This window comes from Lytechinus variegatus, chromosome 19, assembly GCF_018143015.1.
Source record: "Lytechinus variegatus isolate NC3 chromosome 19, Lvar_3.0, whole genome shotgun sequence".
In the NCBI taxonomy this organism is placed as follows: domain Eukaryota; kingdom Metazoa; phylum Echinodermata; class Echinoidea; order Temnopleuroida; family Toxopneustidae; genus Lytechinus; species Lytechinus variegatus.
The window spans coordinates 19,595,849-19,612,048 of record NC_054758.1 but is presented as its reverse complement, the minus strand read 5'-3'; the positions used below and the strand labels follow the sequence as shown (position 1 = coordinate 19,612,048).

General features: G+C 35.6%; 1 protein-coding gene across 3 annotated transcripts in view; it reads left to right on the top strand.

Annotated features, from left to right (window-relative positions):
* The window catches only part of LOC121405658, a 65,791-nt gene that overhangs the window by 10,825 nt on the left and 38,766 nt on the right, over positions 1 to 16,200 (top strand). The gene's annotated exons all lie outside the window — the stretch shown is intronic.

Here is a 16,200-nt window from a genome sequence, read left to right as displayed (position 1 = left end):
AATAAAGTAAAATTCGCAGAGCAAAATGCTGAAAATGTTATCAAAATTGGATGACAAATAACAAAGTTATTGAATTTTTAAGTTTATCAATATTTCGTGAAAACAGTTGTATGCACACCGTCATGAATATAAATTCCTCTTCAAACCATCTTTTACCCTTTAGCCCCACTTTCCCCTTTTAACCCTACCTGTCCCCTCCCCTTACCCCCCTGTATATTAAATTTTTTCTCTGCCTTATCCCTTTGACCCCTCCTTTTCTCTTGTAACCCTACATGTACCCTACCAATATTAAACATATTAGAAGTACGGTCTTACACAGACTGTTATACAGTATACTGTGACACTACAGATCTGATTGACAAAGGGACTACAGATTACCCCAATTGTATAGTTCAACAATGAAGAACTCACTGGAGGTTGGAAGCGATAGTCTGTGATGCTCCATTACACCCTTCTATATCGTCACTTTACATGGCCATTCTGTCAAGGTCTGTTCACATCAGTCCTTTATTTCCAAAGGTACCTGGTGGGTGTTTCATAAAGCTGTTCGTAAAGTTACGAACATCTTTACGCACAACTGGAACATGTTCTTATGTCATACATGTACATGTATATACAGAGATATCACTATGAAGCACAAGAAGGGATCACCAGTTGTACGTAAGGACATTCGTAACTTACGAACAGCTTTATGAAACGGCCCCCAGCTATATTTGATCCAAGGGAATGAATGTGAGCTAATTTGGAAAGTGCAAATTGATGTCGAGGAAATGAGGATGAAGTATGTGCAATTAGCAAGCTTTTTTTGTCTGTATTATATCAAACAAGGTCATATATTTATATCAAAATTCAAAGCCTACTTTCTATTATTATGTTCACGAGAAGTAAATTTCCTTTTGATAGTCACACCCACTCTGTCTACAAGTACATGTGCTTTCTGTTTTGGCTCACACGATTTATTTGCTGTTCGTCTACATACCATACAATTAAATTTTTATACTATTAAACCATTTTGGCTATTACATTGTAAATTGTCATAAATTTTAGTCCTTGTACCATTTTGTCTCTTCCAGTTGTATGATTAGATGGAATGTTTGTAAACATACTAAATGTATGTATGAACTGAATTTGACAAATGAGACCAATTGAAGTTTCAACCAAAATATGAGTAGACCAATTGAGTTTATCCAAAATGATGCCTAACGATTCAGAAATTAGCCCATTTGGTATAAATACACCAAGTACATTTATTATACACCGCTGTGTTGGCTCAGTTGGTAGAGCATCTGTCTCACAACTTGGAGGTCGGGGGTTCAAAACCCGGCCATGTCAGACCATAAGACGTTAATAAAAGATGGGAGTTGCTGCTACCCTGTTTGGCGTTCAACGATTAAAAGGGATAGAGCCTCGTCGATCTGGCGCTGCACAGCAGATGCCGGGCCCGCAATCATATATTTACTTGTAAGGACATCAACATGAACAACATAAAAATGACAGTGATTTACCCTATATAGGCCAACCCAAAATGACCAAAAATCTTCATGGGGGGGCTTGCAAAATCCTGGAAAAATTTATGGTCATGGAAAGTCAGGGATTCTGGAAAATTCATGAAAAGTCATGGATAAGTCATGAAATTGACTATGGCAGCTTTCCAGTTTGTCGTGTCTCACAACTCTCATGCTCTGTGATCATAATTGGTGTTCATGATTTCCATTTTACTCGTTCGTGACATCCAAAATTCTACATAACTGCTGACCAGGATGTCACAGGAAGTCATGGAAAGCAGCAATTTACATGTAGTCATAGAAAAGTCATCAAAAAGTAATGGAATTTGTTTTTCATACGTGTATTTCTGTGGGAACCCTGGGCAATATTGCATTATCCCACAAAAAACACACTGTACAAATCACAAGTTTCAAATGAATGAGACCTTCCTTCTTCGTGTGTGGTAGACCTGTATTACATTTAAGCCTCAAGGTAATCGGGGTATATTTCATCCTTTAATGAATCCATGCATGACTCGAGTTCCTTGCAAACTGGCCAATTGGCTTTTTGAATGAAGGAGAGATTCCATTCATTGCCCGGGAACATCTCCAAATATCAATATTCAATATCTGATTCTGAGTCGGAAATGGAAGAGATCTAGCTGCGACATCTAACGCTGAATAAATAATCTTCAAGGCCGGTCTTATCGCTGGGAACACATCTTTGGTTCAGCGCAAAATGGTTCTTAACCCGTGTTGAGTGACATGACATATAACCTTTTTGCCCTCAATACATGATGTCGGCTTATGAGCCTTGCAGTACATGTATGATACGTAGAAGTGCAGAGGAAATGAAATTGAAAGTTGATTGAAATACCTTGTTCATGACTGGAGTATTATTAGTTATTGTTGGTGCGGAACACCGTTTTGTTTGTGCAGTAAACTTTATCTCATTTGCTTATTTCAAAGTTCATTCCATATTCCCTTCTCTTATTCAATCTCTTGATATCAAGAATCGCATTTTCTTCACCAACACAAAAATACCAAGAATGTATTCTGAATATGAAGAATCATTTGTCTAAAACCAAAGGCAGTTCTTCATATCAAAGACTGGGATTAAGACAACAACTAGCCATGGTACAGTAATAGCTACATTTATATAGCTGATTTCTAATCTCTTCATATTTTGTTTTTGTGTTACATGTATCTGCTTTATATTCCTTGAATTGTATATTTGTTTTGTATCATTTTGCACTTCTTGTTTTGAACAAGATATTGGCGAATGCCAGTGATGTTCTAATAAATTCAATTCATATTGTAATTATTATTACCCCGGTCATAGGATCTATTGATCACTGTTCCACTTCCACACATAAAGTGCACCCTCTCCACTCCCTGGGGAGGTTCCTGATGATGACATACTGTGGCTCAATAAATGGTCAATCCCTTTTATAGCAGCTGAAATTTATCTCTGCAACAAGTTCATGGATGATTTTGATTATTTTACCTGTCATGTTCCGGCATACCAAAAATATACATCCTGTTCTCACGGCTGTTGCAGTGACCTTTCACGAGCACAAGAAAGCGACCCACAATCATGAAAAAAAGTAAAATTTTTCCTAAAGATGAAGAATATTCATTATTCAGAATGACATACAAAGATGAAAATAACTTTATTTTTAAACATTCTATGCTGATATTTAATAGGCAAGTCTGAGAGCAGCGGTGTACCTTGGTAAAGTGCTCAGGAAAAGTGTGTGTGTGTGTGTGTGTGTGTGTGGGGGGGGGGGTTATCCTATTTAGCAATGGGCATACATATAGGCCTTTATACACTGTTACATATTAAACACTTCATGTAGTTTCTACGTTTATTTCTTCCTCTCCTCCTCCACCACCACCACCACCACCACCACCACCTTCTTCCTCTTCCTCCTCCCCCTTCCCTACCTTCCTCCTCCACCTCCCTCCTCCTCCTCCTCATCTCCTTCCCCCTCCTCTCTGATCCCTCCTCCTTCCTCCTCATCTCCTTCCCCCTCCTCTCTGATCCCTCCTCCTCCTCCTCCTTCCTCCTCCTCATCTCCTTCCCCCTCCTCTCTGATCCCTCCTCCTTCCTCCTCCTCATCTCCTTCCCCCTCTCTGATCCCTCCTCCTCCTCCTTCCTCCTCATCTCCTTCCCCCTCCTCTCTGATCCCTCCTCCTCCTCCTTCCTCCTCCTCCTCATCTCCTTCATCCTCCTCATCTCCTTCCTCTCCTCCCTCCCACCTTGACTCTCCTCCTCCACCTATCCTTCCTCTCTCCTGGCAGCCGAAAAAATGGCGTCTGACTGAAATGCCCAGTGTACATGTGGTTTAGCCTATACTGTACATGCAAATCTAACTTGCAAGAAACAAAATATTCTTGCCATCGCAAGGTCTTTCTTCTCCTACATATACCTGCAGGCCTGGCCCCACCCTAGTCTACCAGCAGCATTGCACAATAATCTCTACACTCTACATTGGAGGTCTAGGTTGGAGACTAGGCCCCAAGTCCTATGAGACTGAGAGCAGCCTCAGTATAGTCTGCATGCAGGCACAGATTGAAACTTTGATCAACAAGTGTCTCCATGCAAAGACTAGCACATACAGAACTTGCTGTTTCTTGAGGGAGAGGGCCTTCAGTACACAAGGCATGAGTAGGCTGCACATTCAGACCCTTAACTCGGGTGAAGGGTTTTCACAGCAGACTAGCCTCAGTACATGTCCTGATATGTACTTGTAGTCTGCTACTTCAGAGTGCATTAGCACTTTGTTTTAAAAAGACAAAGGTCCGTGCCCACATACATTGTACTACCTCTTTTTTCTCTACATTTCTCATTCTATTAAAGTTCGATCATACCCCTCAGTAATCTGAATTAAAAACTTTTTGGGGTAAAATCCTGCAATGAATACATCAGGCCTATCTGTGTGATGAATTAGCCATCTTAAAGATCTATCTGTAAAATGACGCACTTCCATTTCAATAATTCAGCGACTTTCTAAAACATGCATATCATTGGATCTCTAAAGTCATTCATCAAATGTCACGTGATCAATTTTGGGTTGTAAATAAAGGGCAACTCCTTCCACTATGTATAAAAAAAGTCTTGACAGTTTTTATTTGTCAGAAAAAAATGGATAGAATGTGATAAAATGTGATTGTGTTACATCTTGAATAAAACAGAACTCTGAAATGATGTCATAAAAATAAACATCATAATTAAATCGTTCTGTACTCAATTAAAATATAGTTTTTTTGGTGGGTGTACTAAGTTTTGTACACCTCTGTATTCTTGTTTACATGAATGATACTTGTTTAAAGATAAATTTCAGTAGTTGCAATAAACAATGATTTCATGAGAAAGTCTGTAAAACAAGGCTTAATAGTCAGTATATCATCGAGGATCTAGATCTGGTACAGTTACATTAACTGAACTTTGTGAAATCTTGAAATCTACGCTGAAAAATGTTCACACCGAAGATCCCCAACACAGATAAGCGCACGTGGGACAATGTATAATTCGCTCTACCCGAATCCTGTGCTTATTTGCTGATTTCTCAGCAATTACACAATTTCTTACAGAATCCTTTGGCACATGCGTTTTATTTTTTAATACAAACAGACACTTTGGTGGTCATTTCATTGGATTCTGTACGAACTCATTTTGATATCGTTACCAAAACTAGCATTTACCTTTAAAATGTGTTTTTTCTGGTGGGTATACTAACTTTTGTACACCTCTGTATTCTTGTTCATGATACTTGTTTAAAGTGGGGATCCCAGGGATGGATCGAACCGTGGTCATCTTCTGTTAAATGGGTACTCTGGGCTGAAAATATTTATCTATTGAATAAAATGCTGAAAATTTCAAGTCAACAAAATATAAGATAAGAAATGATAAAGTTATTGAATTAAATGTCAAAACAATATTTTGTGAAATAGTTATATTGTCGTCATGAATATTCACTAAGTGGGCTGATGATGTCACATCCCCATTTTTCCGTTTTGTTTCCCAGAAATATGTTGCCACATGTACATGTATGACATCATAATTGTGCCATTCTTTCATACATGTGTGATTGGTATTAGATTTCCTCACATGAAATAAGTTGCAGCAATTGATATGTAATGCACTAAATCAGTTGTCAATCTATATAGTTCTTGGAGGAAAAAACCCTGAATGAACTGAAATACAAGTAAGAAAATCCAGAAGAAAAAGTAGTGACATCATATTCAACTGTTTCACCGGAATAATGCAAATCTTAAAAATGCCATGTAACTGCTATTCCTTGTCCGATTTTTTGCTCAAATTTTCAGTGTTTTGTTTAATTAAAGTCTGATTTTTCTTCATCTGTTCGAATCATATTAATTTCAGCCTTGAGTACCGCTTTAACATAAATTCAACCCAGTGCTGACTCCTGAAGTCTGGCCCAGTTCTCAATGCCCATTACATGTACATGTACACTTTCTAAAACTAGTTTACTGGAAACCGTTTCAGGAAGCCAGTTTCGAAGATCGCTTTGCTAGCGTTTCCATTTGATCACCAGAAAGTGGTTTTCAAAATCACTTCAAGAAAAACGATCTTGTTGCTATGGTAATGCTCTCAGTGGGATGACATGCTGTGTGCGATATTCAAAACCGCAGCATAGGCATTCTACACCTGTCATGTGGAGTAGCGCGCTCAAAATGTGCGAAGATCACTTCCCGAGGCAAAGCGATCTTGAAAACTACATCGCGAGGTGGTTTTCCAAACTGGTTTGGAAGATCGCTTCCAAGACCGCTTTGACCGTTCTCACTACGCGTTAAACTAGTTTCCACTAAACTAGTTTCCAGTAAACTAGTTTTAAGAACGTGGTGAGAACAGCCTCTATGTAGAGCTTCAGAACTTGAACACTATGATTTTTCTGGTGGATGTACTAACTTTTGTACACCTTTCTATTCTTGTTCATGATACTTGTTTAAAGTGGGTTTTCAATATCACTTCACGTATAGCGATCTTGTTGCTTTGGGAATGCTCTTAGTGGGATGACACGTTTCGCATGAAACCGCAGCGTAGGCATTTTACACTACGTGTAGTGTATGGAGTAGTGCGCTCAAAATGTGCTAAGATTACATGTACTTCCCGAAGAACGGTTGTGTCCTAACTTATGCTAAAACCAGTTTTACGAGGCAAAGCGATCTTGAAAACTACATCGCGAGGTGGTTTTATGAACTGGTTTGGAAGATCGCTTCGACCTGTCTCATTTTGCGCATTAAAATAGTCTCCAACAAAATAGTTTCCAGTAAACTAGTTCTAGGAAGGTAGTGAGAACAGTGTCTCTGACTACTTCATCACAAACATGCTTCCATCATGTACATTGTACCTCAAGGCTAACCCATAGTGTACTGGTAATGGCGTTACCATCGTCGGCATGGCGATCATTATTCGCAATGGCCTCCAACCATTTCCTGGGAATATATTCTTGTATGGGTGTGAAGTGTATGGGAATTATTAGTTATTAATTCATTAGGACAGGAACTCTGAGTCTTTGGGGCCCCTAAGGTGGCTCCGGTGGCTGGCTATCGCTCTCTGGAAGCCCTACATGTAGGTTTGCCCAGATGACAAGAAGTTGATTTGGCTCCTTGATACAGAATTTTTTCTTTGGTTTACTTCTATTACCTTTTAATATGTTTTTAAAGGACGAGTCCACCCCAACTAAAAGTTGATTTGAATAAAAAGTGAAAAATCCATCAAGCATAACACTAAAAATTTCATCAAAATCGTATGTAAAGAAAGTCTTGACATTTTAAAGTTTCTGTTAATTTCACAAAACAGTTTATATGCACATCCTGGCTGGTATGCAAATGAGGAGACTGATGACGTCATCTACTCACTATTTCTTTTCTATTTTATTATATGAAATATTGTAATTTTCTCATTATTTTGAAAGTGAAACAATGATTAATTCCTCCCTGAACATGTGGAAATAGCATTGTTTATATGGATCAGTCAAGTTGGACATTATTGTCAAATATGTAAAAAATTAAATGCATAATTCAAACAATAAAAAACAAAAGAAATAGTGAGTGATGGACATGATCGACTGATTCATTTGCATGTCACCGAGTTGTGCATATATCACTGTTTTGTGAAAAATAAGTGAAACTTTAAAATGTCATAACTTTCTGATTTTACATATATGATTTATATGAAATTTTCAGCATTATGCTTGTCTGATTTTTCTCTATTCAAATCAGCATCTTGTTGGGGGTGAACTTGACCTTTAAGAAAATAACATTTGTTTGTTAAAAGAGGGAAATTTAAATATTCCCTACAAGTAGCTCAGTTATAATATTGACTGGCCTTGAGGGGAACATCAAATATATTGCCAGCAAATGAATCATATTGGCCCGAGTCTTTAGACGAGGGCAATATGGGTCATTCAATATGAAGCGTATCTCTTTATACGCATCCACAAATTCCCGGATGTGAGACCAGGGAAAATACAAAGGTATTTTTTGCTTCGTCTCTGCATGCAAAGTAAATACGTGCACTGAGACCGAGGAAAATACAAACAATATACCTACCCTTCCCGATATTCAGAAAATGTAGGGCAATACGGTTTTGTAAATGACCAGCTCAGATGTCTGATACGGGTGATAATTTGTGTTATTTTCCATACAACAAGAGTCTTGCCTGTATATTTTTTTCTCCACACTTATTAGGCCTACATAATTGGTAGGTGCTAAGCAAATACTTGGAACATATTGTCTTTCATCCATACATGTAGGCCCTATATTTATTTACAGATGCCAAACAAGTATCTGTGCATAGTATCATGTACTTTTATCAAATTGGAGCCTATTATGAGAGCCAAAATGAAACTCTTGCTGGTACTATAACTATTCTTTATTACTCCAGGAAATAAAATGTGTTGGGTTTCGTACTGGTATAGTTGTATGTGTAGTTCATTTTCTGGTTGATGGATTCAACAAATTATTTTTTAAATACTTAAATGATAAATAGTTATTCTTTTTTTATGTTTGAAGGCCAAACGAAGTGATGGTGATGAGTTGGTGCTCTGGGTGTTGTCTCAATTACTCATCAAAAATGTCTTCTGAATTCTTACTGATTTTAATAATCAAATATCTTGTATATCCTCGGTAGCATTGATTATTTCAAAGTCAATATCTATATAAATTTAAAGAATTTTGGTTATTTTGCAAAATTTATCATATTACCCTTGTATAATATTTTGACAGGGGGTCTACATGTATCTTAAGCTTTGTTTTTCAGTAGGCCCCTCTACTTTTTCTTCATTTTATTTTTATGTGTACTGTACGCCTCAAAGCTGCAATAAATGTAGTTTATGGCCATGCGTTTTGAGTTGGGCCCATTTCCGTTACAACTCAAATTTTCTTTGAAAATCGCACCATTTTATACAATTGTATTTTTTTCTTATGTTTGACATCCTTTACCCATAAAAGTATATATATTCTGAAAGGAAATTGTCTGAGGAATTCAAAAATGCAATCAGAAAAGGCATAGGGTAATGTCATAAAAAGTTAAAGGTCAAAATATGTGGAAAACTGTAAAAAAAAATACTTCCCAATAAATCTGAGAATCGGATAAACTTTACACCCTATAGGGAAATAACATGCATATTTCAATTCTTTAGAGTGAGACCTTTCCAGTGATATATAACTTGTTGGGGATAACTCTACCAAAATAACTGGGCGCAATTATCTTTTAAGACCAAATTTCACATCACAATTTTTGTGGGTAAATATGTATCAATGCTTGATTTACCCCTAAAACATTAATTAGTCTTGCCTTTAGTTGCATAAATACACTTGCAAACACTAACCAGCATATTATAATATATATATTTACTGTGGTTATTATGAATAAAAAATTATTTCATTTGACTCAAATTGTGGGATTTGTCACCTCTTGGCTCAAAGACCGGTGGACCACAGGTTGACAACTGAGAGTCAGGTTTAACATATAAATATAGGAAAAATGTGAATGCACAATGAAAAGTTCTCATTACTGCTTAAAAAGCTTATTTAAAATTAGTGTCAACAAAAGCAACTGACAAGTTATAAATAAATCCAGACACCTGGCAAAAATACTTTGTTATTTTAGAGTGTTTTATTTTAAATATACCCTCTTGCTCAACATTCTGCAGGACATGGTCTCTTGGTACTGGGTCAATTGAATGTCAATGCACAGAACATATTTCTATGGGTACATTTGCCTCTGTTTAATCTTTGTACCAGTTTCATTCTCAAGTAGTTTTTTGTTTAGTTTTTTTTATAATTTGGAAAAATATTCTCTGAACACTTTTGTGCCAGCCAAATATGTGTCATTTACTGATTTATAGAAGCAGTGTGATGTACATGTAACATTAAGAAAAAAGTAAATAGAATCAGATGAGGACTTTATTGCAACAAACAAGTTTTCATTAATTAAAATTGCATAAAAGGTGTATTTGTATCTATTATGATACCAGAGTAATCTGAAGATTCTGACACAAAGTTATCACTATCGGTCTACGCTGTCAATATTGAAACCATGAGGTCATGATTATTAAAACAATAGATTGATTTATCTCTGAAGCCTTTAATTAGTTTGTGCTTTTCTTTTTGAAATTTATGCAGCTTCTAAATTTTATTCAAGGTGTAACCCACAAATGTATTTATCTCTCCTCATTTCCTATACATCAGACAGTCACAATGTTAATTTCATGTTTTACATCAATTAGTTATACTAATTAGCTTAATTAGGTATCCTTTAAACTTAAAAGTTCAAATTTGACCCACTTATGACTGAAGAGTAAGCTAGTGAGCTCCAAAACTATTACATATTTTAGGTACTGTGATGTTACACATAATGAAATGAAAATTTATGCTCCCCTCGTCATGCTCCCCTCGTCTACCACCATGCAAAAATGGCCAATCGATGTTACATAACTGCTAATTACTGGTTAACGAAGTAATCTCAAGTATTTCTTTTTCTTTTAAGTAATTGGTATAAAGATTCCCTTTAATATGATACCAAATATACCCATGTCGCACATGTATTTCAAGTTTTATACCATTAATTATTTCTGTGCTTGTCGTGCAAATGTAACGGTCACCTATTTGCGGGCCCAACTTAAAACGCATGGCCTTATGTATTTTTTCAGTGGTGAAATACTTTGATGATTGTGGAATATGAATGTATATGTATGAATAGAACATATAAAAAAAATGATGATGATGATGATGATTGTGATCATGATGATGAAGATGGTGGTGGTGATGATGATGAAGATGATGATGATGATGGTGATGATGAAAATGATGGTGATGATGATGATGAAGAAGATGATGATGATGATGAAGAAGATGATGATGATGATGGTGATGATGATGATGGTGATGATGACGATGTTGATGGTGGTGGTGATGATGGTGATGATGATGATGATGGTGATGATGAAGGTGATGATGATGATGGTGATGATGATGGGGAAGATGGTGATGATGAGGATGATGATGAATATGATGGTGATGATGGTGATGTTGGTGATGATGATGATGGTGATGATGATGATGGTGATGATGATGAAGATGATAATGATGATGATTAATAAAATAAACACACACTATACATCACTCTTCAACTGGATTTCCCTGCTTTTTACTCAACATACACTTTACATGCACATGTACAGCTGTTGCAAAATATTTCATAGTCAATTACAGAGCTTTAGAAAATTAAAGTTTGACTTTTAAAAGTGAACGTTTAATTTGAACGTTCACTTTTAAAAGTCAACTGCTTGATAACCCTGACTAATTGTCCTACATCAATGTTGTTCAAACTGGCATAATTTTAATTAAGTGAAATTGTTTCCACTATCTGTACTATTGATTTCAAACCACAGCAAATACTCATTAGAAAAGACGCTGGCCGTTCCAGCCAACCGCATGCCTCCTACATTTACTCATTTTTAATATTGATCATAAATTTTAATTAATGCACAACCCAGAGAAAGTTAGCGATCAATAAATCATTCATAGAATCAGGTTTCTGGATCAATGTCGCTTTACATGGGTAGTCATGAATGGAGAATTGAGCTTGTTTAAAGATAAATTCCAGTATTGGTAACGATCTCAAAATGACTTTTTACAGAATCTAATATGATGACCACCCAAGTGTCTGTTTGTATGAATAAAAAATATGTGCCAAAGGATTCTGGAAGAAATTGTGTAATTGCTGAGAAATAAGCAAAATAAGCGCGGATTCGGTCACTTCCGTCGGGTCTTTATTCCAGCAATAATAATACGCTGTCCCACGTGTGCCTATCTGTGTTGGTGATCTTCAGTGTGAACATTTTTCAGCGTAGATTTCAAGATTTCACAAAGTTCAGTTTATGTAACTTTACCAGATCTAGATCCTCGATGATATACTGACAATTAAGCCTGGTTTTACAGACTTTCTCATGAAATCAGTGTTTACTGCAACTACTGGCATTTCTCTTTAATAGTGCTCTAGTCATACTCCTTAAAGGGGAAGTTCACCCTGACAAAAACTTTGTTGTAAAAATAGCAGAAAAACAAACAAAAATATTGGTGAAGAATTGAGGAAAATTCAATAAAGATTGAGAAAGTTAATAGAATTTCAAGTTGTTGATATGTGATGTCATATACATGTAATGTATTACATAAATTTAACTTTTTAATGATTTATGATGACTTATTTATTATTTTCATTTGAAGAGCGGGTGTGAAATAATTTGTTTATTGATATACTGCATGTACAATAAAAATCCATTTTCAATTTTATGAGAAAATGATATTTCATTGATTTTATTTTACCATATGATATGTAGAGAAGCTGCTCTATTCTATGATGAATTTTCTTCAAACCTTTGCAAATATTTTTGTCCGCTATTTTTACAATAAACTTTTTGTCAGGGTAAACTTCCCTTTTAACCCGTTCGCGACGGCATAGTAGAATAGGTTCTAACACCCCAAACGAGATTAATCAGCCGGCCATGTCAAGTTCGAACAGCTCCATTGTTCCGTGCGTGCGAGCTGGATCGTTGATTACAAAAGCGTGTGTGCGATCCACGATGAGTGAATTGATCGATCGATAGTTTTCGCGCATGCGTAGTTCATTTCCTGTTTTGGCTGCACGGAGTTCAGAGCTCACCTGTCGCTCCAGTGCTATAATTATGTCCGTACAGAGTGACTTCTTTGAGAATGTATTGTTGGTGATGTGGGTTTTGAAGTTCTTCTTGGACTTCTTCTTTTTCGATATTACTATTATCATAATATTCTCATAATGTTACTATTATCATAATATTCTCCCTTCCTTTCTTCTTCCTTTTCTTCTTTTTCGATCTTCTTATTATTATCAAAATTATTATTCTCATTTCTTTTCTTCTCATATTCTTCTTTTTCGATATTCTTCTTATCTTATCATCCTCATTTCCTTTCTTCTTTTGTTCGATCTCTGTCTCATCTTTTTGTTCTTATACTTCCTATTTATAGACCCCCCCCCCCTTCTCCCTTGATATAGTCTTGCTTTGTTTCCTCTTGCAAATGAAATCCTCCTTGTTTTTTCTTCCTTTTTTATAATGCTCCCTTTTCATTTTCTCCTCCTTCTTCTTCACTGATAATTGTGTAATCCTACACCTCCTCCATCTCCTAAGTTTTCTCTTTCTATTTCCCTTCTATTTATTCTTGTTATGAATTTGCTTGTGCTTCTTTTTTTCGCCTTTTTTCTTCGTCGTCTTATCTTCTCTTTATACCTATTCTAATTCTTTTACTCCCGTCGTCCTATTTTGCTTAATTTTGTTTTCTCTGTTTTTCTCTTCATGCAAAATGAAAAAAAAAATGAAGAATATGATATTTCCTTTTAAAAGTATGCCCCCCAAAACATGAATCTTCAAAATATCGTTATATGCATACAAGTAATAATTTCTGAACAAGAAATCATAATCTTCTCGATTAAAATTTGCAAGGTGGTATACGACAATTATTATGAAGATTATTTATCATTTATCATCCAATTACTTAAGTTAGCCCACCCCATCCCCCATGATCACCATTATCTTCTCCCTTCATCTTTTTTTCTGTTTCGTCTGCTTTTTTATTTTATCTTTTTCTTTGTCTTATCATTATTATATTCATAATCTTAACCATTGTTGTTATTATTATCAATATTATTATTATTTTTTATTATCCGATTGTTATATTTTCTTTTATTATTTGTTATTATCATTGTTAGTGTTGATAGTAATGTTTATAATTGTTATCATTGATATTATGTAAACATTTGAATATTTTACATGTAAAGAATAAAAAAATTAGTTTAATTCGATTGAAAAATATTATTGTTATTGTCATGAATGCCATCCCCTCTACTCTCTCTAATCCCCTTACCTCTAGTCAACCTCTAAATATATTCTCTCTCTCTATTTTCCCTTTACTTTTTTCCCTTCTATTCAATCAGTAGCTTACGCAGGGGGGAGAGGGTTCAATTTCATACAAGGCGCTTTTAATCGAAAAAAATATACTACAACACTGCGCAGACAAGTGGGTTATGCTCTCTCTGTCTTCTTCATCTCCCGTTCCGTGCCCCCGGCCCTCTCTCTATTTTTTCCCTTCTGAGTATATTCTCGTCATCACAGAAATATGTCCAAACCCGGCCCTCCAAGCCCAACCCATACTAAAAAATAGAACCTACATTAGGATAGGTGCCCGGCATACACGGCCCATAATCAATTTCAAATGATTTCTAGATTTTATACGTCGTCGAGAAATGTTCAACAAAAACCTCCAAATTATTTCCTTAATTCAAAATCCAACGGAGACGTTGCCATGTATTTGTGTAAAAAATGAATATTATGTATCAAATGATTCTAGTAATTAAAATTGTATTAAAAACAAGACATTCTGCCTTTCTTTCATTATCCAAGAATATACAATAAGTCCCTGCAAACCGTTTTATTTATTGTGAACTTACTCAATTCTCAGTTTATTTCACTAGTTTAGAACGTGTGTGGTTATTTTCTTGACATTTATGTGCAAAGGATTTAATGATCAACAAATGATTAGTAATTCATGGAAAATGCAAGAAAAAATAACTTAAGTATATGTTGGACAATTTAAAATGGAAAAAAATGAGTGTGACCAGAAAGACATTTTCGGTTTTGCTGGTAATCTAGTTGTCAGAGATCGGCGGTGAACCAAGGAATTCTTGGTGGAGGGGACTATAAATGCGCTACTTTTTCTTTACTTTTTTCTGACAAGCAAAGGGGGGTGGGGATAGAGGTCAGCAATGAAATCGCAACCCAAGTTACACCATTACTATATTTTTACCCTTTTTTTTATTCTAGTGCATATAAATTATATTCCATCATTTAACCCCCCCCCCCATTTGTTTCGCCACACTCACTGTCAAATTTTCGGACAATATATGATTTGATTAACATTTTAGGAACTTTCCGTTCGGAAATTATTATTTCCTGCGTTCAGTTTGTTTTAATATCCAATTTCGTCAAGATGAAAAAGGACTCTGAAAATAATAACCTGCATTGCCAAAGTATAATTCTAAAATGTCGTAAGTGTATATAATTTCTCACCCGGTACATTCACCTTTACAGAATTTCGATGTATTAAAATAATTTTTGTTTTATTTCTCCACTTCCTTTTTCCTTGTAGCCAACAATCCATAAGAGCTCCGATGAAAATACAAATATAACGAGTTAATTAGAGAACTGTAAGAGGAAGAGCGTGCTTCAAAAGAGATACATAGAAAGGCCATTCTCGCCTGCCTAAATATCATATTCCAGCTCATATTAAGTGATATATATTATCTCTAATTAATTGTCTTTATTAATCAATTCATGTACTGATTGCTTTATCTCATATTTATCTTTATCAAAGTTGAACGTCTGTTATATTCTATGGAGTACGGCCAAAAATGAAACAAATAACTGAATGGACGTATATGGAATCACAATATGCTTTATGCCGTTTTTCTCGCACCCTTCTAACAAGCAATTAAAAAAAATTAAACGAGCCGCATGATGATAATGATGAATAATTCATATAATATCCACTAAACATTGTGATCAAGGCGCTCTACTTATTCATTACCCGGCTTACATCATTTGTTCCGTGAAAAGCATTATAGGCCTGTTTGCAGACATAAACATAAATATTTTATTTTAATATATTCTGCTTTTCATTCCCTCTATCTTCTCGAATAATATATCCATGGAATGCATATTTACTCCATGCTCTGGATTCCTATCGCATCACATTTTTTTTATATGCAGGTCAAACCAAACCACGATAACATACTCAATCAGAATAAAATCAATTGGGGAAACCTTAGATTTTTTTTCGAAAATTCATATGAGATTACTGATATGGATAAAACATGCTTCATATACTTTGTACATCGAAATAACACATATTAGTCTTCGTTAGCATGATTATGCATATGTCGCGGTGTTTATCACTCTTTGGTGTTAAACCAAACTGACAAAGTGTGAATTCATCCGTACATCCTTCCCTTTCAAGTCACTCTTTTACATTGTTAGTAAGTGGCAACTTTATTGACCTTCGCTGGATGCCCTTTTGTGATTTTCAAAGGAAGGGGGCCATGCCTCCATCAATTACCACATCCGTATCGTTAGAACAAAATAGAGTGTACGTA